Source organism: Paroedura picta, chromosome 6, assembly GCF_049243985.1.
Source record: "Paroedura picta isolate Pp20150507F chromosome 6, Ppicta_v3.0, whole genome shotgun sequence".
NCBI classification, from domain to species: domain Eukaryota; kingdom Metazoa; phylum Chordata; class Lepidosauria; order Squamata; family Gekkonidae; genus Paroedura; species Paroedura picta.
The window spans coordinates 3,570,762-3,594,340 of NC_135374.1; the positions used below are offsets into that span (position 1 = coordinate 3,570,762).

At 50.5% G+C, this 23,579-nt stretch overlaps 1 protein-coding gene across 5 annotated transcripts in view; it reads left to right on the forward strand.

Moving 5' to 3' along the window:
* FAM168A (family with sequence similarity 168 member A) overlaps positions 1 to 23,579 on the forward strand; it is a 150,822-nt gene that overhangs the window by 336 nt on the left and 126,907 nt on the right. The window contains exon 1 of one of the 5 annotated variants that reach the window (XM_077341217.1): positions 2,013 to 2,151. The exons of the other annotated variants lie outside the window; for them this stretch is intronic. The gene's annotated coding sequence lies outside the window, so the exon portion shown is untranslated. Of the gene's footprint in view, positions 1 to 2,012; positions 2,152 to 23,579 lie in introns of those variants that run through there. 5 annotated transcript variants of the gene reach the window in all.

A 23,579-nucleotide genomic window follows, 5' to 3' on the forward strand; every position in this document is an offset into this window, starting at 1 on the left:
CCGTGGCGCCCCCAACCCCCCCCCGGGGGATCTCCCTGTGCGTGCAAAGCCTGTGCAATGTTGGGGGGGCACAAGATGGGGGGGGCAGCCTCCTCTTTTGGTTGCATTTTAGGGGGGGGGGAGAAGAGGCATTTTCAGGGGGACAGTGTTGCCCTGGCATGGGGAGTGTTGTTTGCTGTAATTTTTGCTGCAAATTTTTGCAATTTTGGGGGAGGGGGTGGTGGTGCCCATCGGATGCCCATGGTTGGCAGAGCGCATTTGGCTTCCGGAGGGGGAGGAGGTGGCACCCGGGGGTGGGGGAGAGGGGATGCATTGGTGGGGTGGAGTGGGGTGCATGTTCAGAGGAAAGGGGCCAGGGCCTTTGGTGCAGCGCATGGGGTGCCTAGGGAGGGCATGGGGGTGCTGGGGCTCCTCGAGGCAGGAAAAGAGGGTCTCAGACTCTCTGGGGCTGGGTGCCTGTGGGGTGCCCCCTCTCCTGCCTGTCTGAGCTGCCCTTCCAGGCCGTCTGTCCCACCTCTCTTGGGCGGGCTCAGGTGCCAGTCTCGGGGTGGGGGTGGCATCATGCCAGGGTGCGGATCGTGTGAGTGGAAGGCTCTCGTTTCTGTGGGTCAGAGTGGCAGGCTTGCAGTGGTGGCGTTGGGGACGGGGTGGGCGCCTCTTGCACCGGCTTGTGAAGCTGAGGCTCGGCCAGAGGTTGCCGGCGGGCTGGGAAGATGGTCACGGCATTCCAAAAGGGCATGTGGACGCCTGGCAGAGGGCATTCGGCTGGTGTGGCGTCGGCCCCGGAGTGGCGGCAGAGGCAGCTGTAGCTCTTTATGGCTGGTTTGGAGCAGTTGAGGCAACATCGGCCAGAAGATAAAGGAATTTTGGGGGTTAGGGATGGTGCGTGGAGATGCCAGTGGGTGAGGGAGGGGCAAAGGATGCTTCAAGGAGGCACACGGGTGGACAGCATGGAATGGAACACAACACAAAGTGCTAAAATACGGGGAAGGCCTTGAGAACCGTTCCAGGGGTGACATCCCCATAGAGACCTTGCAGGGGATTTTCTAGGCCGTGGGGGGGGGGGTGGCCAAACTGGAGCTCCCCAGATGCCCATGGACTACAATTCCCATGAGTCCCTGCCATGTTGGCAGGGGTTCATGGGAATTGTAGTCCACGGGCATCTGGAGGGCACTACACCCTGCCATGGTACCTCTCCGAACCCCTCCCCCACTATCTCCACCTCCGAATCTCCAGGAAATTCCAAACCCTGAGTTGGCACCCCAAGTACTGGCACACGGGAAATTGTCCGGGAATGCCCTTGAGAGTGGGGTGATGTGGGATGGGGGGAGCAGCCCTGGCCCCTCTGCACACCTGGCCCCGCATGGGGAGAAGAAGCCGGCAGCTTCTCTTTGGCACCCTGGCTGCTGAGAGGTGAATTCGAAACGCAGGAATGCTCATCATGGTGGCCTCCCCCGGGGCCCCAGTGTGACTCTGGGGCTATTTGCACGGCACATGGGGCACGCACCGTCTTTTGTGACACGCCACCCCTGTTTCCCACCGTGCCGCAGGACCTGCGAGGGCCCCCGGCAGTGTGCTCCTTTGGACGTCCCTTCGTAGTGTAGCGTGCGAAACGCCAGCGCATCGGTGTTGTGTAACTCGGGGCCATCCCTCTCTTTTGTGCTCCACGCTTAAAAGATGATTTTCATTCGAGTCGACGGGGGGACATCGCCGCACACAACGTCCTTGGCCTGCCAAGCGGCTCTGTTGGCCGAGCTGCACGGGCGCACGGTCACGATCCGGAGTCGCGAGGGAGAGCTCTTACACCCCCCCACCCCCACCTTCTCTCCAAAGCTCTCCGTGAGAGCCCATTTATTAGGTGGCTGTCCTAATAAAGGGCTATTTAAGCTTATCCTTCCGTGGTGGTTTAAGGGTGTCAGGCAGACGGTAGGCCCGGGTTCGTTCTTCCGTGTAAACAGAGTGGAGCCGTGAAATACCGGGACACAAGCAGCATTCATTGTCAAAAGGGCTTTTTGTGTGTGTGTGTTGGCACAGCCCCCCCCCCCAGCTTGGCGATAAGCATTCAGGTTGTAGCTTCTGTTTCCTGTTGATTGAATTTCGTCCAAAAGGGATTTGGTTGGCGTGCCGAAAACTGTGGAAAAATTAGCGGGGGTGAGTTTCTTTCTTTCTTCCTCCCCCCCCCTTTCAGACAAAAGGCATGTTGTTGTTCACCAACGTGGCGTGGGGGGGTGCGGGGGGAAATATGGGATCCATTTATGTTTTATTGAAAATACATTGCATGCGGCGGAGCACATATAACTCAGGATGGAGAAAGGCGAGAGTGTTTTCTCTCTCCCCCCCCCCCTTTTTGAGGAATGCAGAACGATGGAAGCATCTTTGGAAGGGGGGGGAGGCTTTTGAACAATTTATAAAACTGGCCTTGATTGAATCAACAGCAGTTATTCGGTGAGATGTGAAATGTGAAGTGGCTGCAGATTGCAGGAGGCTCTGGGTAGAGGAGGAGGGGGGGGGATAACGCTGCCGGCTGAACAGAAACCATTCTGCTTCTAAAAGACGCCCCCCCCCTTTCCACTTCTGTGCAAGATTTGCCCGATGCACCGTTCGGTTCGTTTTGCCGTGCGTGAACCGTGCACAGGTGTGGGAGTGCGTGTGCCACACTAGCGTAGCCAAATAATGTTTAATCTGTGGGTAGATTCGAGCTTTATCGGTTTGCTCAACAGCTTTTGGCTAACCTCTCTTCCCCCCCCCCCATTGCCACCCCCAGTTAAACGGTATCAATCGGTATTTGAAACCCAGTCGTTCTTGCCGTTTCAGAGAGTTGGCCGGAGTGGTCTGCAGTAGCACAAACGAGGTACTGGTCCGGTAGCACTTTACAAACTTACAGGATTTGGGGGATGTAAGTTTTCGAGAATCAGAACTCCTATGAAGCTCTGAATCATAGAATCCTAGAGTTGGAAGGGCCCTAGAGGCCATCTAGTCCAACCCCCTGCTCAACGCAGAATCAGCCCTAAGCACCCTAAAGCATCCAAGAAAAGTGTGTATCCAACCTTTGCTTGAAGACTGCCAGTGAGGGGGAGCTCACCACCTCCTTAGGCAGCCTATTCCACTGCTGAACTACTCTGACTGTGAAAAACTTTTTCCTGATATCTAGCCTATATCGTTGTACTTGAAGTGTAAACCCATTACTGCGTGTCCTCTCCTCTGCAGCCAGCAGAAACAGCATCCTGCCCTCCTCCAAGTGACAACCTTTCACATACTTAAAGAGGGCTATCATGTCCCCTCTCAACCTCCTTTTCTCCGGGCTGAACATTCCCAAGTCCCTCAACCGATCTTCATAGGGCTTGGTCCCTTGGTCCCTCCGTGAAGGGTCCTATGAAGCTCCTACGAAGGCGTACACCTGGAACACCTTGTTAAGAAGCTTGCTGGGTTTGTGTCTAGTTGATCTATTGTGTGGTTCAGCTCCCATGTTAGACGCAATTGTTTGGATGAACAGCTGCGCTCAGAATCCAAGAGAATTGTTTCCTGATATATTAATAATCCAATTTAGGGTCCAGAGACTTGGGTTTCCTTTCTGATGAGTATTGTTGCCGGGAAAAGAGGTCTCGAACCCAGGTTCTCCAGTTCTGGTCCAAACAGTTACCTTAGACCGGGGGTGGCCCAACTGGGCTCTCTGGATGTCCATGGACTACAATTACCTTGAGCCCCTGCCTGTGCTGGCCAGACGCTCTTGGTAATAGTAGTCCATGGACAGTTGGAGAGCGCCAGTTGGGCCACCCCTGCCTTAGACTGTAGAAAGCAATTGAGGCATTGTGTTCCTAATTTTACAGCTGGAACTAAAGCTCTCAGTTCCCTCCGTGGTTATCTGTTGCTAGTTGGGTTCTGTCCGAGCCAGCTTGTTGCAGGGCTTAGGAGTGCGGACTTCTAATCTGGCATGCCAGGTTCGATTCTGCGCTCCCCCACATGCAGCCAGCTGGGTGACCTTGGGCTCGCCACGGCACTGATAAAACTGTTCTGACCAGGCAGTGATATCAGGGCTCTCTCAGCCTCACCCACCCCAAAGGGTGTCTGCTGTAGGGAGAGGAAAGGGAAGGCGACTGTAAGCCGCTTTGAGCCTCCTCCAACTCTTCTTCTTCTTCTTCTTCTTCTTCTTCTTCTTCTTCTTCTTCTTCTTCTTCTTCATGGCCCCCATTAATCCTTGGTCGGGAGACTAGCAACCAAGTCCAGCGTGGCTGGGCAGAGGCAGGCAATGGAAGGTATGAACCGTCCTGAGCCTCAGGGGAGGGCGGTATATAAATACAATAATAAATAAATAAGTAAACAGGGTCCCTCCTCTCCGCACCATGGCGCTGGCCTCTTACGCGCGGCCCTTGGCTTTGATGATTGCCGAGGCGGCCTAGTTTCAACTTAATGGCACTTTTCTCCACCAAGGGTTGGGGTTTCAGCTGAGGCTTCTGAATATTGGCTTCTGGCCATTATTTCTTAAATCAAAATCACAAGATGGCATCGTCTTGCTCTATCCTGCAGTGGTCAAACCACCCCTGGAGTTCTATTCTGGAGGCCTCACTTCAGAAAGTAGGAGGACAAAATAGAGAGGGGGCTGAAGAGAGCGACCAGGAGGATCCGGGGCCTGGGGACCAAGCCCTATGAGGGAAGGCTGAGGGACTTGGGAATGGTCAGCCTGGAGAAGAGGAGGCTGAGAGGGGACAAGGTTGCAAATACTGAATACTGCAAATTCAGGTTGGCAGCAGAGGAGAGGACCCACAGTAATGACTATAAACTACATATAGAATGGTACCAGTTCGATATCAGTGGAAAAAAACTTCATTGTTTGAGTAGTTTAGCCATGGAATGGGCTGCCTAAGGAGGTGAGGAGCTTCCCCTCACTGACAGTCTTCAAGCAGCGGCTGGACAGATCCTTCTCCTGGATGCTTGAGGCTGATCCTGCACCGAGCAGGGAGTGGGACTAGATGGCCTTTATGGCCCCTTCCCTCTCTAGGATTCTAGGAGTCTAGTTCAGCAGTGGAAGGGGCTTCCTCAGGAGGTGGGGAGCTCCCCCTCACTGGTGGTCTTCAAGCAGCGGCTGGACAGATCCTTCTCCTGGATACTTGAGGCTGATCCTGCACTGAGCAGGGGGTGGGACTGGATGGCCTTCAAGGCCCCTCCCCACTCTAGGAGTCTAGGAGTCTAGTTCAGCAGTGGAAGGGGCTGCCTCAGGAGGTGGGGATAATCCATCTCTATGATTCTGTCATTCCCGTTCCGGGGGCTTCTCCACTTACTTCCCGCCCTCCCAGTTCTTCCTGGTCCTTCATGCCTTTCTCTGCCCTTCTTCATTTCTTTGCCAAAATGTTTGATTTGAGCCTGCTTGGCTGGAGCCATGAGAGATGTGGGCTGTTCCCAAATGCATTTCTAAAGAAGCAGCCTAAATAGCCCCGACTAGCTGGAGCTGGCTGGTTCTCGACAGTTAAGCAGGGCTGGCCCTGGTTAGGAGTTGGATGGAGACCAGCCAGGAAGGTCCAGGGTTGCTATTCCAAGGCAGGCCATGGCAAACGTCCTCTGTTTATCTCTTGCCTTGGAAACCTCATGAGGGGTTGCTGTAATGTCCCTTAATTATTATTACTTATTATTACTCTTTATAGATTATAGATAGATAGATATAGATAGATATAGATAGATATAGATAGATAGATAGATAGATAGATAGATAGATAGATAGAGATAGATAGAGATAGATAGATAGATAGATAGATAGATAGATAGATAGATAGATAGATAGATAGAGATAGAGATAGAGATAGAGATAGAGATAGAGATAGATAGATAGATAGATAGATAGATAGATAGATAGATAGATAGATAGATAGATAGATAGGTAGAGATAGATAGAGATAGATAGAGATAGATAGAGATAGATAGATGTGTTGTCCGTCCCCTCCCCATGTAGCTGTGACTTGATGCTCTTAATCAAAGAATCTTATTTATTTTTTAAGAGCAGTTTGGCCCCTGTTTTTCTGTAATGGAGCAGGCAGGGATCTTTTTGATGACTAAGCAGATTGCCGTTTTGGAAATCCTTTTTCGGGTCGGCATGAGTGTTATATCTTAGGGGTGCCAAAAATGATTCGAGATGCCTCTCAGCGCGTCTTTCTCTGGCAAAGCTGAGCCATGCGCTCATCGAGGCATTCCTGCGTCGTAGTTCTACTCGTCGAGCCGTGAATTGAACATCGAGCACCCCAAGAGACCAATCGTCCGAGACTCCGAAATTGGGGGACCGTTTCGCAGGCTGCCCCCCTCGGAAAGAAGCCGGCTGCATCGTTGGCCCTTTGCTTCCTCCCTTGGATTTCTTTGCGACGTGCGAACACAGCCGCGCTTCTCCCCAAACATCTCTTAGGCAACAGCCAAAGATATTTCTGTAAACTGCCAGCGTTCTGCTGCCCCGCAGTGTGTCAGCTGCTAGCGGAGCAAAATTTCATGCGTCCTAATTGGAGACGGAAGCGGGCCCTAAAATGGCCACAATTTTACTGGCCCCTGCTCGGCCGGGCTGCGCATGACTCACGCACAGTTATGACAATTGCTGGTGGGTTTTTGATCTTCCATCGTGGAATCCAAGGTAGCTTATGGCGAGGCGTCTGTTAGAAGGGACGTGTCGTTTCCATGCGTTCCTTCCCCAGGCGCTTGGCCTGCCGTTTATTCCCACCCTGTCCCCCTTTTTGTTTAGAGCAGGGGTAGTCAACCTGTGGTCCTCCAGATGTCCATGGACTACAATTCCCATGAGCCCCTGCCAGCATTTGCTGGCAGGGGCTCATGGTAATTGTAGTCCATGGACATCTGGAGGACCACAGGTTGACTACCCCTGGTTTAGAGAACCATTTTCGGGATTGCTACAGCTTTGTTTGTGGGCCCCGCTCCAGGTTTCGTGGACTCTGTGTAAACCCGGCCGTCATTAAGATCCAGGTGAAAAGTGCACACAACACGGCAGCACCTGGAGCCAGGAGGGCTTTATTAAATTGGGCTGCCTGCGAAGGAAACAGAGGCCGCGGAAGCGGAAGGTTCTCGTTACTGTGAGTTTATACGGCTACGAAACGGAAGGGGACGTGACGTGAATTGCAAGAGAGCTTCATTTTAGGGGGTTTTGCAGGGCAACTGGGACGGACGGCTGAGCTGCACCATGTTGTGGGGGTGACGCTAGGCACAATAAAGGCGGCAATAACCATTCGCACTCGGAATATGGCCACAAATCCGAATATGGGACGAGGCTTCTACAAGGTCGATTTTTTACTGGCTGGCATTGCCAGGAGTGGACTCAGTTTCCCCCGACAGATGCTGTGGATTCCTTTGTGGAGAAGGAGAGCCTTGATTTTGAAAGCGTGACAGCGTTGCAGGGTAGGCCTGTGGTCTTGAGGCTGATCCCGCATTGAGCAGGGGTCTGGGACTGGGTGGCCTGTATGGCCCCTTCCCTCTCTCGGATATGAAACGGGACTGCCCTGACCTCTCTGTGGGGTAGCCTTCTAGTTTCTGTGCGTTTTATAGAGCAGGGGTGGCCAGATTGTGGTTCTCCAGATGTCCTTGGACTACGATTCTCATGCTGGCAGGGGATCATGGGAATTGGAGTCCACAGGGTGGCCACGCCTGCTTATACAGGGTTTCTGTACAGAGCCAGATTGGAGCTCCAAGGGTCTCAGGGCCTTAGGGTCACAGCTCAGAGATTCTGAGGAGGAAGCCCAGGGTGGGTGGGATTTTGAGGAGCAGAACCTTAGCCAAGTACAATGTCATAGAGTTCATCCAACCATTTGCTTTGTGACGGTCACCTCTAGGCTTGACTTCTGTAACTCGTTCTACGCAGGCCTACCCTTAGCCTTGATTCGGAAACTACAATTGGTGCAGAATCATAGAATAGAACCATAGAATCATATAGTTGGGTCCATAGAGGCCATCTAGTCCAACCCCCTGCTCAACACAGGATCAGCCCTAAGCATCCTAAAGCATCCAAGAAAAGTGTGTATCCAACCTTTGCTTGAAGACTGCCAGTGAGGGGGAGCTCACCACCTCCTTAGGCAGCCTATTTCACTGCTGAACTAGAATCATAGAATCCTAGAGTGGGAAGAGGCCATAGAGGCCATCTAGTCCAACCCCCTGCTCAACGCAGGATCAGCTCTAAGCATCCTAAAGCATCCAAGAATGCTGCGGCCTGGATTCTCACGAAAACATCATGGAGATCCCACATCCGGCTGGCACTCCAACAACTTGGCTGGCTCCCAGCTGGACTAGATGGCCTGTGTGGCCCCTTCCAACACTAGGATTCTATGAATTTCGGATGAGGCTTACGGTTTTGGTAACCACCTTTAAGGCCATACGCGGTTTGGGCCCAGTGTATTTGAGAGACCGCCTCCCTGCCTATACCCCCAAAAGAGCCCTAAGCTCTGCCACCTCCAACTGGCTGCGGACCCCTGGCCCCAGAGAAGCACGTCGGACCTCAACAAGGGCCAGGGCCCTCTCGGTCCTGGCCCCCACCTGGTGGAATGAGCTCCCGGAGGAGATCAGAGCCCTCCCACAGGGCCTGCAAAAGGGAGCTCTTCCAGCAGGCATTCGCTTGAGGCCGACCTGCTGAGCCCCCAAACTAAAAGAACCAACCCCCAATGTTACTGTTAATTATTATTTTTATATGATAAATGTGGTTTTGTAATCTTTGGATGCCTTGTTTGAAAGTTGTTGATGTTACAGCCTATATATCGTCCCATGTAAGTTATATAATGTTCAATGTAAACTGCCCAGAGCTGCAAAGAAATGGACTGTATAGAAATCTAAATAAATAAATAAATAAGTAAATTTTCTCCAGGAGAACTGATGTCTGTTGTCTGGAGATCTTTGGAAATACCAGGAGATCTCCAGCCACTCCCTGGAAGGCGGCAGCCCTATGTAGATTCTGTGCAGGTTCAAGGGGGTGGCAGGTGACAGTGGATGAGCGAGAGGGTTGTGGGTGTCCTGCACAGTGCAGGGGGTTGGACTAGATGACCCAGGAGGTCCCTTCCAACTCCATGATTCTAGGATTCTAAATTCCATCTATACCTTCGGAAGAAGTTCCTGACAGTCAGAGTGGTTCCTCAGTGGAACAGGCTTCCTCGGGAGGTGGTGGGTTCTCCCTCTTTGGAGATTTTTAAACAGAGACTGGAGAGCCATCTGACGGAGAGGCTGATTCTGTGAAGGCTCAAGGGGGTGGCAGGTGACAGTGGGTGAGCGAGAGGGTTGGGAGTGTCCTGCACAGTGCAGGGGGTTGGACTAGATGACCCAGGAGGTCCCTTCCAACCCTTCCATGATTCTAAATTCCGTCTAAACAGAATGTGAAGGCTCAAGGGGGTGGCAGGTGACACCTGTAGGTAGAGAATGTCATAGTTTTCCAACAGCTCAGTGGAGTGAAAGCTCTGGCAAAGCGACTCTCCACCGCTCCGTCCTCCTGCCTGTTGTCCTAAGAAGCTCTCTGATTTTAGCCAGAAGCCAATTAATTAATCCATTACCCATTTAAAAGGGCAGACTTAACTTAAAACTCATTTGCAAGCTAATAGCCAGAACGAGGAATTGCCGGCCCCTACAGGAAAGTCTTAACCAGCTTATGTTTGCCCGGAGGGGGGACGCTGGCTCTGTTGGCTTCTCTCTTTCTTTGCCTGAATTATACCTTACCAAAAGAACAGCATAGATCTCTTTGAAAAGGCAAGACTGAATTAATAAAATAGAATGGTTTACATCTGATTCACATAATTATCTACATTAATTAAAGGACGCTGCTTCAAATAATATTGGAGATCCCCCCTCCCACCCCTTGGCCCCATGTAACTGAAATTTAGTCCACATAAGAAGTTAAAGTTGTCAATTATACGAGACCCTGGCCGTACCTATATAGTCCTTGTTTGAGATGGAGCCGAATTGTTCTCTCTTGTCCCAGAGGGATGGATCAGAACCAATGGGATGAAATTAATTCAAAAGAAATTCCATCTAAACCTCCGGAAGAAGTTCCTGACAGTCAGAGTGGTTCCTCAGTGGAACAGGCTTCCTCGGGAGGTGGTGGGTTCTCCGTCTTTGGAGATGTTTAAACAGAGGCTGGAGAGCCATCTGACGGAGAGGCTGATTCTGGGAAGGCTCAAGGGGGTGGCAGGTGACAGTGGATGAGCAAGAGGGTTGTGAGTGTCCTGCATGGTGCAGGGGGGTGGACTAGATGACCCAGGAGGTCCCTTCCAACTCTTATGATTCTATGTTTGAAGATAGGCCCTTAGAGACAAACTTAATATGTCACCTTTGTGAGTGTGAATGTAGCCTTAGGTTATCCGTCTGTTTCCAGTCTCGCCTTATTCTGTACAGAGGATAGCTATTGAGATACATTTTGTGACCTTTGGTGATGGGGTGACTGTGCTGTATAACCCATAACCCAACTGATGGGGTAGTATTTCTCCGAGATAAGGCTAAGGCAGGGGTGCTGAAAGTATGGGCTAAGGTCTTTTCCTCTCTCCAATTTTATGCTGACATAGTATGTCTAGGGATGGAAGGGGAGAAGGACAATTCCAGACTGTTTTTTAATTTGCCATTATGGTTCTTTGATGCTCTCGGTTGATACGAATTGTCATTCGATAACTGTGATCCAACTCAGGGGTCCCCAAACTTTGCTGAGCCTGTGGGTGACCTTGGACTTCCAACGCAAGTTGCCCAACTAAAACATGGCTGCTGTAGGAGGCGGAGCCAGCCACAAAATGGCTGCCATTCTGCACCCCCAGTCAATTGTACGAGGAATACACGCATTTATTACAAAAGGATGAAAAACAATTTGTAGGCCCAGAATAAAATTATTCAGCGTTCTCAAACAAGGACTATACCCATACAGCCAGGGTCTCGTATAATTGACAATTTCAACGTCTTATGTAGAGAATTCGACCCATTAGGCCAGGGGTAGTCAAACTGCGGCCCTCCAGATGTCCATGGACTACAATTCCCACAAGCCCCTGCCAGCATTCGCTGGCAGGGGCTCATTGGAATTGTAGTCCATGGACATCTGGAGGGCCGCAGTTTGACTACCTCTGCATTAGGCCCTTAGATTTCAATTTCTTGAACGATTGGGTTCTTAATTTGTGTTTTGGGATTCCCACCCCCTTTCTTTAGCTGTTTCTGGGCATCACCGAGGGAGGGGAAAGATGGGGGCCCAGGCTGCTATTTCCTAGAAATTGCTCCTTCTGGTAAACGGTCATTCAAGTCCCAACCACTCCACTGCAGTGGAAGGAACAATAAATATAATAATGCTCATTTATCTTATAAGAGTCCCTCAAATGGCTTGTTTGTTTTTAATGACGTTATGATCCCCGGGACTTGTAGATGCCTGTGATTTTATTCTCATGGAAATTGCTCTGTGTATCTGGACTCAAAGGGTCTCCTGTTGATTTTGGTAATATGCTAGCTTTTAAAAAAAATCCTCAGCAGATCTAGTGTTTCTAGCCTTGTGCACAATTCCACCCCACCCCCCCCAGTTCACCTTCGCTTTTGGCGCCCAGGTGGTTACTAGGTAACTGGTTGGTCTTCCTAAGTAAGAATTCACGACGACCTTGGCAATTGTCAAGCTGGCTACAATTCTGAAATCTTTGCAGCCTGGACAGATGTTATCGCTCTGGGGAAATGCAAAAATAACCAAACAAAAGCTGTGAGTGAAATTCTGAGGGTCATGTCGGAGACGTAAAGGTAGCCTTTCTCAGCTTTTCTATAATTGAGAAGCCCCTGAAACATTCTTCGGGAGTCAAGAAACCCCAGAAGTGGCACAATGGGGTAGAATCATAGAATCCTAGAGTTGGAAGGGGCCATACAGGCCATCTAGTCCAACCCCCTGCTCAACGCAGGATTAGCCCTAAGCATCCTAAAGCAGTGGTCCCCAACCTTTCCGAGGCTGGGGACCGGCAGGGCATCGGGCCACGCCCGCACGGGCCGCACCCGCACATCGGGCCGCGCCCGCGGGCCATGCCCGCGCATCGGGCCGCGCATGCGCGATGCGTGGCCCGGCCCTGATTTCCTCTCCCCGCCCTCCCGCAGTAAGAAGCTTCCCGGGCCGCAAGCTTGCGGTCTGGGAAGTTTTTTACTGCGGGGGGGGGGGCGGGGAGAGGGAGCCGCGGCCCGGTGCCATGGCCTTCGCGGCCCGACACCGGGCCGCAGCCCGCAGGTTGGGGACCACTGTCCTAAAGCATCCAAGAAAATTGTGTATCCAGCCTTTGCTTGAAGACTGCCAGTGAGGGGGAGCTCACCACCTCCTTAGGCCGCCTATTCCACTGCTGAACTACTCTGACTGTGAAAATTTTTTCCTGATATCTAGCCTATATCGTTGTAGTTTAAACCCATTACTGCGTGTCCTCTCCTCTGCAGCCAACAGAAACAGCATCCGGCCCTCCTCCAAGTGACAACCTTTCAAATACTTAAAGAGGGCTATCATGTCCCCTCTCAACCTCCTTTTCTCCAGGCTGAACATTCCCAAGTCCCTCAACCTATCCTCATAGGGCTTGGTCCCTTGGCCCCAGATCATCCTCGTCGCTCTCTTCTGTACCCTTTCAATTTTATCTACGTCCTTCTTGAAGTGAGGCCTCCAGAACTGCACACAATACTCCAGGTGTGGTCTGACTAGTGCCGTATACAATGGGACTATGACATCTTGTGATTTTGATGTGATGCCCCTGTTGATACAGCCCAAAATGGCATTTGCCTTTTTTACCGCTGCATCACACTGCCTGCTCATGTTTAGTTTACAATTCACAAGTACCCCAAGGTCTCGTTCACACACAGTGCTACCTAGAAGCGTATCCCCTATCCGGTTGGGAAGCAGAGCTGTGGACATGCCCACCAGGAGCCCCTCCCCTTCCCACCACCCCAGGCCCACCATTGGCCATTAATTAACTCTCACCAATTTGAGAAACCCTTCCAGGGCTGCCAAGAAACCCTCCTGGTTTCACTAACCTGAGTTGAGAAAGCCTGCCCCTACTGGGACCCAGATCGGGTAGAAAGATGGCAGGAAAATGTTATAAATATATACTTTGCTTAAATGGCTTTGCAGAGACCAGGGTTTTTAGAACATGGTTGGGCCAGCTGGGGCTTCTGATTGGCCGCTGGAGATTTGATTGGCTGTGCACATTAAAATGAACATTGCTTGGGTTGCTGCTCCCACCGCAAGGCTGGGTTTCTCTTTCTCTTGGCACTTTCCCAGGGTCTTTTTTTAAAAAAGGTTATCTCTTTTCTCTTGCCCATGGCAGTCCTTTGCCTTTTATGACAGCCATGTTGTGATATATGCCCTGCTACCCTGTGTGTGAATCCCGAACATGTTCAAGGGCTGAAACAAGATGGGAGTTCTTGGTGCAGATGGAAGAGGTTGGAGTCGTTGATTAGAAAACTTGGGGCATTTCCGCACTTCTGAAAAAAAAATGGTGTAGCATAATGGTGTAGCGCTAAAAATAATTACGCCCCTGGCCATTCCTCACCTTCTTGCTGTCTCGCTTTCTTCTGCCTCCTTTCTTCTGCCTCCTCTTCTGCCTCCTTCACACCCTCGCATGCCTGCTTGAAATGGCGGAAGAGAGCAGCGTGCTTTATACACAACTCTCTTCCACCTGTCAATCAAGCCAGGCAGCCAATCCCCTTTCTCCACGTTTTAAAGGGTGTGCAATACCCGCAATTTTTTTTTGTTTTAGATTCAAACCTCCTCCGTTGAAACGCCTATGCATCTAATCATAAATGCATAGTGCTCTTTGAATGCCACCCATTATGGAATCATGAGTCTTGAAACTTAAAAAAAATAATCTCATTCCTGATTTCTTTTTTGGGGGGCGGGATTTAGGCATGCTTTGTGTGACAACTTTGGAAAAAATTATGTTTGTCTTTGCCTGCATGCTTGTACGCCAATTTGTTGCTCCAGGTAGTTTGCTTAAAAAAAAAAAACCTCCCATCCCAGGGAGAAGGGAGAGGGAGTTGGATGCTAGAGCAGGACATTGGTTGCAGAGGTGGTACTTCTTCGGCCTCGTACATTTCTTTGGCTGGTGGCTTGCTGGTTGCTCTCCTATAGCCCGCGCTACATAGGTTGGGGAATCCACTTTATGCAATTCCTCAGCTGGAGTTTTACAATGGCGGATGTTGCTTTAGGTTTGCTGGCCGGAAACGGGAGGTTGGCGATGTCGTGCGAAACGCCAAAAATATTGCATCTTCATAAGGTAAGTATGACGCTACATTAATGGCGTGTGGAAAGGCCCTCGAGTTTAATTTCCACGCTCAGCTACTTTGATTTCTTGGAGAGATTTAGCCAATTGATTTTTCCCCCTGCCCTGCAAGGCGATTGTGAAGATGAAGAATAGGAGAGAACGATCCCCATTGTCCCTGACTCCTTTGAGGTGGGATGGGCTAGATAGAAAAGAGAGAGAGAAAGAAGAGAAGAAAAGAAAAGAAAGAGCTTCCCATTTTATCTACCTGTGACTAAAATAAATCAAATTGCTTATCAGTTAGACTATGATCATAGAAAAGCACATCCCTCTTTCTTCAATAAGCTCATATTCTCCCCTCTCCCCTCCCCTCAGAACCAGGTACCATCAATTTACCCCCCCCCCCATATTAAGCAAATAGCCTGTAAGAAGTTTCCAATTAGCAACAAATACAGATGTCGTCTCTTCTCTAATTAAGGAAATGAGTTTGGCTCTCTTTGCCAATTCCAACGCTTCTTTCAACCATTCTTCCACCGTAGGTAATAGCAAACTTTCCTGTTTTTTTGAACCTTTAACTGTCTTGCTGCCGGATTCCTGTAAAAAAACAAAGTCTTCTTCCTTTTCCTAAATTCCAAAAATAAAGATTCAAATGGGCAGCTGTGTTGGTCTGAAGTAGCACAATGAAATCAGAGTCCAGTGGCACCTTTAAGACCAACAAAGATTTATTCAAGGCGGGAGCCCTATTTGAACGCCCCAGAGTTACAATTAATACCAGGATATTGTTCCTTAGTTGGGATCAGCGGGGTTGGTTGTTGTTATGTGCGAAGTCGTGTCCGACCCATCGCGACCCCATGGACAGTGATCCTCCAGGCCTTCCTGTCCTCTACCATTCCCCGGAGTCCATTTAAGTTTGCCCCGACTGCTTCAGTGACTCCATCCAGCCACCTCATTCTCTGTCGTCCCCTTCTTCTTTTGCCCTCGATCGCTCCCAGCAGTAGGCTCTTCTCCAGGGAGTCCTTCCTTCTCATGAGGTGGTGGGGTTGGTAGGGGGGATTATTGTTCTACTCCCATCTCAGAACTGTGTGATACTGTGGTTATTGTTACTGTTGTTTTATGGGATTGTCCCGTGTAGACAATCCAAGAAATATTGTTTCGGCTGCAGGAAATTAATGAAGATTGTACAGCGGCCCTGCCTGGTAGGATCTCTTTTAGGATGGTACATAACGGCATAAAGCCGAGACCTCTGGGCCGTGTCTGCTCCCTCCCACCAGTTATCCTCAAGAATATAATAACAGACGAAATGTTTGCATTCCCTGGAAGTTCTGTGGTTGCAGATGGCACATGAGTGGGTAACGAGAGGCAATGGGGACGTTTACAACTTGTTGTTCTGAGACCGCGTGATTTTAAATGAGACACTTAAATGAGAGGAATGGGAAGGCGACTGTAAGCCACTTTGAGCCTCCTTCGGGTAGGGAAAAGCAGCATATAAGAACCAGGTCTTCTTCTTCTTCGGTAATATCAGGGCTGTCTCAGCCTTCCCTCCCTCACAGGGTGTCTGTTGTAGGGAGAGGAAAGGGAAGGTGAATGGAAGCCCCTTTGAGACTCTTTTGAGTAGAGAAAAATGGCAACTCTACTTCTTCTTCTTCTTCTGTCTGAAAATATTGGTGGAATGAGGGCCTGGTTTAGAAGCAAGTTCAAAAAAGTTTCCTGAGTTCTGGCATGAATTCTAATGACTTGCTGCCTCTTATGTACAGCGCAGCAGCCTGCATAAGCCAAACTCACCAGAGCTTGGAAGCTAAGCAGGTCGTCTCCAGTTAGGACTTGGATGGGAGGCTGTCCGGCAGTCTAGAGATGCTCTGTGGAATGTCTTTTGCCTTGATCTGGATAGCCCAGGCTAGCCTGATCTCACCAGATTTTGGAAGCTAAGCAGGGTGGGTCATGGTCAGTACTTGGATGGAGAGACCCCCCCCCCCAAGTAAGCTCAGAGGCAGGCAAACAACTTAAGTTCCGTCTGCTGCTTTGAAGGGTAAGCTGGACTGGATGGCACATTATTGCCCTTTTCGTGGAGAAATTTGTTATTTATTTATTATTAAACTTTCTGACCGCTGCCCCCGGGCCAGTCGGCTCCTGACGGTTCAGCCCATAAAATAACGATGAAATCACAAGACAATCAATAAAAACCTGACCCCAGTAACCGCATTGGGCTCCACCAAATTGACCTGGCTCCAGCCTCAAGGTAGGCGTAGATCAGGGGTAGTCAAACTGCGGCCCTCCAGATGTCCATGGACTACAATTCCCAGGAGCCCCTGCCAGCGAATGCTGGCAGGGGCTCCTGGGAATTGTAGTCCATGGACATCTGGAGGGCCGCAGTTTGACTATCCCTGGCGTAGATGATAATAGTTTTCCAGATGTTGAAAGATTAAAACATTTGGAGGAGGGGCCATATCGATCTTCAATGCCCTGGCCTCAGCCGAACGCCCGATGGAAGAGCTCCGTCTTGCAGGGCCTGTGGAACTGTGGAAGCTCCGACAGGGCCCTCAGTTCTTCCGGGAGCTCATTCCACCAAGTCAGGGCCAGGACCGAAAAGGCCCTGAACCCGGTTGAAGCCAAGCGCAGCTCACGTGTGCTGGCGATGACCAATCTGTTAGAATTCGCAGAGCGAAGACCTTTCAAGGGTCATAGGGAATTAACACCTAAGTGTTTATTCCAGGATATTAGCATTTTGGACCAGCCGTTCCTTCAGTGATACCAACTTGCTGAGAATTCCACATCCAAGTACGAATCAGGCAATAAGACGTGAATGTGAACGGGGTCAGTTGTGTTGGGAGGCTTCTTGGACTTGCATGAGGAATGTGGAACATCGCACAGGTGAGGCATTCCGGAGCAGAGCGTTGGCGGCAGAAGCACCCAGGACTGATCCGCCCGCTTCCACGTTGGTTGTTGAGGCGCCGTGCATGTATCACATGCTTAGGAGGAAGGTGAGGATCGATCCTTTGGCTTACGGGAAGAGCTGTCAGTGACTTCAGGGTTGCTGGGGTCTGAGGTCAAGCTGAGCCAGGCGGCCCCCTTGGTTGCGGGGCTTCGTGGGTCAGAGGAGGAAGAAGACGAAGAGGAAGAGTTGGTTCTTAGATGCCGCTTTTCTCTACCCGAAGGAGTCTCAAAGGGGCTTCCCATCGCCTTCCCTTTCCTCTCCCCACAATAGACTCCCTGTGAGGTGGGAGAAGCTGAGAGAACCCTGAGATTACTGAGGAAGAAGAAGAGTTGGTTCTTATATGCCGCTTTTCTCTACCCAAAGGAGTCTCAAAGCGGCTTCCAATCGCCTTCCCTTCCTGTCCCCACAACAGACACCCTTTGGGGTAGATGGAGCTAAGGGAGCTTCTGAACAGTCAGAACAGCACTATCAGGACTGAGACGAGCCCAAGGTCACCGAGCTGGCTGCATGTGGAGAAGCAAAGAATCAAACCCTTCTCGCCAGATTAGAAGCCACTGCTCTTAAATACAACACTAGGCTGCCTGGCTGGCTGGGCCAGAGGCTGCGGAAGCCGAGAAACCAGAGGAGAAGGTGCAAGCAAATGGGCCCGGTTGGGTTGAGCGCATTGGATCTCGGAAGCTAAGCTACATCGGCCCTGGTTAGGACTTGGGTGGGAGACTTCCGAGGATTCCAGAGTTACCATGCAGAGGCAGGCAGTGGCGACCTCCTGTGAAATCTCTTGGCTGTTTAGGGCAGGGGTAGTCAACCTGTGGTCCTCCAGACGACCATTGACTACAATTCCCATGAGCCCCTGCCAGTGTTTGCTGGCAGGGGCTCATGGGATTTGTAGTCCATGAACATCTACAGGACCACAGGTTGACTACCCAGTTTGGTGAGAGAGCCAGTTTGGTGTAGTAGTTAGGAGTGCGGACTTCTAATCTGGCATACCAGGTTCGATTCTGCACTCCCCCACATGCAGCCAGCTGGGTGACCTTGGGCTCCCCTCAGCACTGATAAAACTGTTCTGACCGAGCAGGAATATCAGGGCTCTCTCAGCCTCCCCCACCTCACAGGGTGTCTGTTGTGGGGAGAGGAAGGGAAGGTGACTGTAAGCCGCTTTGAGACTCCTTCAGGTAGGGAAAAGCGGCATATAAGAACCAACTCTTCTTCTTCTTCTTCTTCTACCCCTGGTTTAGGGGGCTGTGGCCTCTGTGGGAGGGGTGGTGATAGCGAAATGTCCAGGCAGTCTGCACGGCAGGGAGAGCTGTTTAGAAGCTATGAATCCGGGGGTTCTTCCGCTCAGCTCGATGTTCATAGTTTCCTTTTAAAATTATGTAGGCAGAAGGCAAAGAATACGTGCTGCAGATTGGCCAGCTACCTCTAGCTCCTTCATGGGAAAGTGCAGACAAGGGCGAGTACAGCCATCGGACAGAACTGGTGATTCTGTGAATTCAGGCAGATGGTGAGTGGGTGGGCAGAAGGGACTGTGTCTGAGCTTGGCTCTTGTGGTCCTTTCTTGCATGCCCAGGGAAATGCCCATCGCCACTTTGAGGTCGGGAGGTGAATTTCCTCCAGGCCAGACTGTTCAGGGATTTGGATCTTTTTTTGGGGGGTGTGGGGAGTAGAATCATCTGGGCATGGAATTGGGGTCACTGTGGGTGGGCAGGTCGCTGTGAATTTCCGGCATAGTGCAGGGGGTTGGACTAGATGACCCTAGGGGTCCCAACTCTACGATTCTAAATCACAGAGCTAAAGACAGGTGGTGAATCTGAGCTCTGAGGCAAAATACCAGTCCCTAAAGGCGATTGCGGTGCAGCCCGCCATACTGTTTTCCATCTGTCACAGGAATGTGAGCATTGTGGTTTCCAGGGAGATGTGACAGATCTTTTTGTTGTTTTGCCCAATTGCAATTGGATGGATTGAAAATTTAGTATTAGAGGGATTGCCCTAACTCTGAGGGCAGCCCTATTCATTGTAGACTCTGCTGTGGTAAATGTCCTAAGCGGGTTCAGTCATTTGTGCTTTTTGGGAATACTATGCAAGCTCGGGGTCCTAAGTCTTGGGCTAGGTTCCTAAATGCAAGAAAATAACGGCCTCCAGAAGTGTGAGATGGGACCGTACCATTCAGATAGGAGTCGAAAATGGTCAAGGTGGGAATTGCTGTCATCACACATTCCTCCTCTGGTCACTGCTGCTGCTTTCTCATAGAATCACAGAATCATAGAGTGGGAAGGGTCCATAGAGGCCATCTAGTCCAACCCCCTGCTCAGTGCAGGATCAGCCCTAAGCATCCTAAAGCATCCAAGAAAAGTGTGTATCCAACCTTTGCTTGAAGACTGCCAGTGAGGGGGAGCTCACCACCTCCTTAGGCAGCCTATTCCACTGCTGAACTACTCTGTGTGAAAAAATGTTTCTCTGATATCTAGCCTATATCGTTGTACTTGAAGTTTAAACCCATTACTGCGTGTCCTCTCCTCTGCAGCCAGCAGAAACAGCATCCTGCCCTCCTCCAAGTGACAACCTTTCAAATACTTAAAGAGGGCTGTCACTTAAATTTCTCTCAAATACTTAACTTTCTCTCATATATGCTGCTGATTTTTGCTTATTTTTCCAAAAATGAATATCTGGTTACGTGGGGTTGGCAGTTCATACCAAACATCCCCTTACCAGATCTTGATGTTTTGTCTTTTAAAAAATGTTACATTATGTGTTAGCCTCTGTTTTCTTAAGCCCTTACTTTTCTAAGTTATGCTAGTTTTTGAAACACCTGGATGTTCCCCTTTTCTGAACCTGACCCCGCTGTGTGGATTTTTTGATTTGCACTTTGAATCCTAGAATCCTAGAGGTGGAAGGGACCTCCTGGGTCATCTAGTCCAACCCCCTGCACTATGCAGGACACTCACCACCCTATTGCTCACCCACTGTCACCCCCTTGAACCTTCACAGAATTAGCCTCTCTGTTAGATGGCTCTCTAGCCTCCCTTCAAAAATCTCCACCACCAGCTCCCGAGGAAGCCTGTTCCACTGAGAAACCACTCCGACTTCTTCCGGATGTTGAGACGGAATTTCTTTTGCATTTATTTCCTCCCATTGGTTCTGGTCCCTCCCTCCGGGGCAAGAGAGAACAACTCTGCTCCAGCCTCCATATCCAGAAATATTTGTGTGCGATGTGTTAGAGGGGGAGAAAGACACACACACACAGAGAGAATGAATTCATATAGTCCTGTTATATACTCTCTGTCTACCCCAAAAAGTCCCCAGCAAACTCCCCCCCCTTCTCCAAGTACCCGGCTGTTTCTCCTCCTTGCTATAAATTTAGCCAGGGAGCATCTGTGGGAAAAGTACACAGCTCGGTCTGAGCCACTGATTGTATTCACAGCTGCAGGTTGAGGAATGACTTTCATTAAATTGCCTGCGTGGAGAAACAGCAGCGAAAGAGCACAAGCGAATCCAGTGTAGTTTTCCTGTATATTAAATATTCTCCTGGTAAACAAGCTTTTCTGCTGCTGACACAAAGAAAGGGGCCGTTCTTGGAGTCAGCGCTGTTAAAACTTAAGTGGGAATTGGAAGGTCTCGTTAAAAAATGACCCGCCCACCCCCTCTCCAGAGTAACTAGGTGGGTCGCTGTATAGTCTGCCGGTAGCAGGAGAAAAGAGCCAGAGTCCAGGAACACCCTCAAGATTAATAAAATTTGGGACAGGGGAGGAGCTTTTGTGAGTCACTCACGGCTATTGTCTTCAGATGGCTCCGAGGGAGCCTGAGAAAACAGGGTAGTTTCCCACCAGGACTGACAAGGCATGGCGTGTCTGGGGTTGATCTGGCCTCCGCTGCTGGTGTAGCCTGCAAGCTTGTGATGCTTGTGTGGAATCATAGAATCATAGAGTTGAAATGGACCTCCAGGGTCATCTTGTCCAGCAGGGGTAGTCAACCTGTGGTCCTCCAAATGTCCATGGACTACAATTCCCATGAGCCCCTGCCAGCTGGCAGGGGCTCATGGGAATTGTAGTCCATGGACATCTGGAGGACCACAGGTTGACTACCCCTGGTTTAGTTGACTTCACTGCACTCAATGCAAGAGAGGGATTCCAGCAAATGCTGGCAGGGGCTCATGGGGATTGTAGTCCATGGACATCTGGAGGACCACAGGTTGACTACCCCTGGTTTAGTTGACTTCACTGCACTCAATGCAAGAGAGGGATTCCAGCAAATGCTGGCAGGGGCTCATGGGGATTGTAGTCCATGGACATCTGGAGGACCACAGGTTGACTACCCCTGGTTTAGTTGACTTCACTGCACTCAATGCAAGAGAGGGATTCCAGCAAATGCTGGCAGGGGCTCATGGGGATTGTAGTCCATGAACATCTGGAGGACCACAGGTTGACTACCCCTGGTTTTGTTGACTTCACTGCACTCAATGCAAGAGAGGGATTCCAGCAAATGCTGGCAGGGGCTCATGGGGATTGTAGTCCATGGACATCTGGAGGACCACAGGTTGACTACCCCTGGTTTAGTTGACTTCACTGCACTCAATGCAAGAGAGAGATTCCAGCAAATGCTGGCAGGGGCTCATGGGAATTGTAGTCCATGGACATCTGGAGGACCACAGGTTGACTACCCCTGGTTTAGTTGACTTCACTGCACTCAATGCAAGAGAGGGATTCCAGCAAATGCTGGCAGGGGCTCATGGGGATTGTAGTCCATGAACATCTGGAGGACCACAGGTTGACTACCCCTGGTTTAGTTGACTTCACTGCACTCAATGCAAGAGAGGGATTCCAGCAAATGCTGGCAGGGGCTCATGGGGATTGTAGTCCATGAACATCTGGAGGACCACAGGTTGACTACCCCTGGTTTAGTTGACTTCACTGCACTCAATGCAAGAGAGAGATTCCAGGAAATGCTGGCAGGGGCTCATGGGGATTGTAGTCCATGAACATCTGGAGGACCACAGGTTGACTACCCCTGGTTTAGTTGACTTCACTGCACTCAATGCAAGAGAGGGATTCCAGGAAATGCTGGCAGGGGCTCATGGGGATTGTAGTCCATGGACATCTGGAGGACCACAGGTTGACTACCCCTGGTTTAGTTGACTTCACTGCACTCAATGCAAGAGAGGGATTCCAGCAAATGCTGGCAGGGGCTCATGGGGATTGTAGTCCATGAACATCTGGAGGACCACAGGTTGACTACCCCTGGTTTAGTTGACTTCACTGCACTCAATGCAAGAGAGAGATTCCAGGAAATGCTGGCAGGGGCTCATGGGGATTGTAGTCCATGAACATCTGGAGGACCACAGGTTGACTACCCCTGGTTTAGTTGACTTCACTGCACTCAATGCAAGAGAGAGATTCCAGGAAATGCTGGCAGGGGCTCATGGGGATTGTAGTCCATGAACATCTGGAGGACCACAGGTTGACTACCCCTGGTTTAGTTGACTTCACTGCACTCAATGCAAGAGAGAGATTCCAGGAAATGCTGGCAGGGGCTCATGGGAATTGTAGCCCATGGACATCTGGAGGACCACAGGTTGACTACCCCTGCCCTACAGAAGGCAGGACATTCACAACTACCTGCCCACCCACAGTGACCCCAATTGCATGCCCGGATGATGCCCCTGTCCCAAACAAGAATCCCTGGCCAGTCTGGGGTGGAAGAAATTCGCCTCCCAATCTCAAAGCATTTCCCTGGGCATGCAAGAAAGGGCCACGAGAGCCAAGCATGGACACGATCCCTTCTGCTCGCCTACTCACCGTCTGTGTAGCCCGCTCTGATCCCGCTAGGTTGTTCTGTGGGGAGGTTCCTCCGTATTAACAGTCCCGTGACGGGATGCACTGATAAGGTAGTGACTGAATGATGCTCCGTGAGGGAACTGGTTTATGTGTGCCGCTCAGCCACATACAGAAAGGCAGTCTAGGAGCAGCTGTTAGCATAGCAGCCATAAAGGGAGCTGTCCAGCAATACCAAAAAACCAAAAAAAAAAAATCCCAACAATCCATAATAGTTTATACCTGTTATACTCCCTGCCCTCGATGGCTCGGACTGCCCTTCTCTTGTCGGTTGTCACAAGAAGAAGAAAAGTTGGGCTTTATACCACGCTTTTCACAGGAGTCTCAAAGCGGTTTACGGTCGCCTTCCCTTCCCTTCCCCACAACAGACACTCAGTGAGGGCTGAGAGAGCTATGGGAGAACTGCCCTGTGAGAACAGCTCTATCAGGGCTGTGACTAGCCCAGGGTCCCCCAGCTGTGGCTGCATGTGCAGGAGTGGCGAATCAAATCCGGCTCGCCAGATTAGAAGCTGCCGCTTTTAAGAAGAAGAAGAAGAAGAAGAAGAAGAGTTGGTTCTTATATGTCGCTTTTCCCTACCCGAAGGAGGCTCAAAGCGGCTTACAGTCGCCTTCCCTTTCCTCTCCCCACAACAG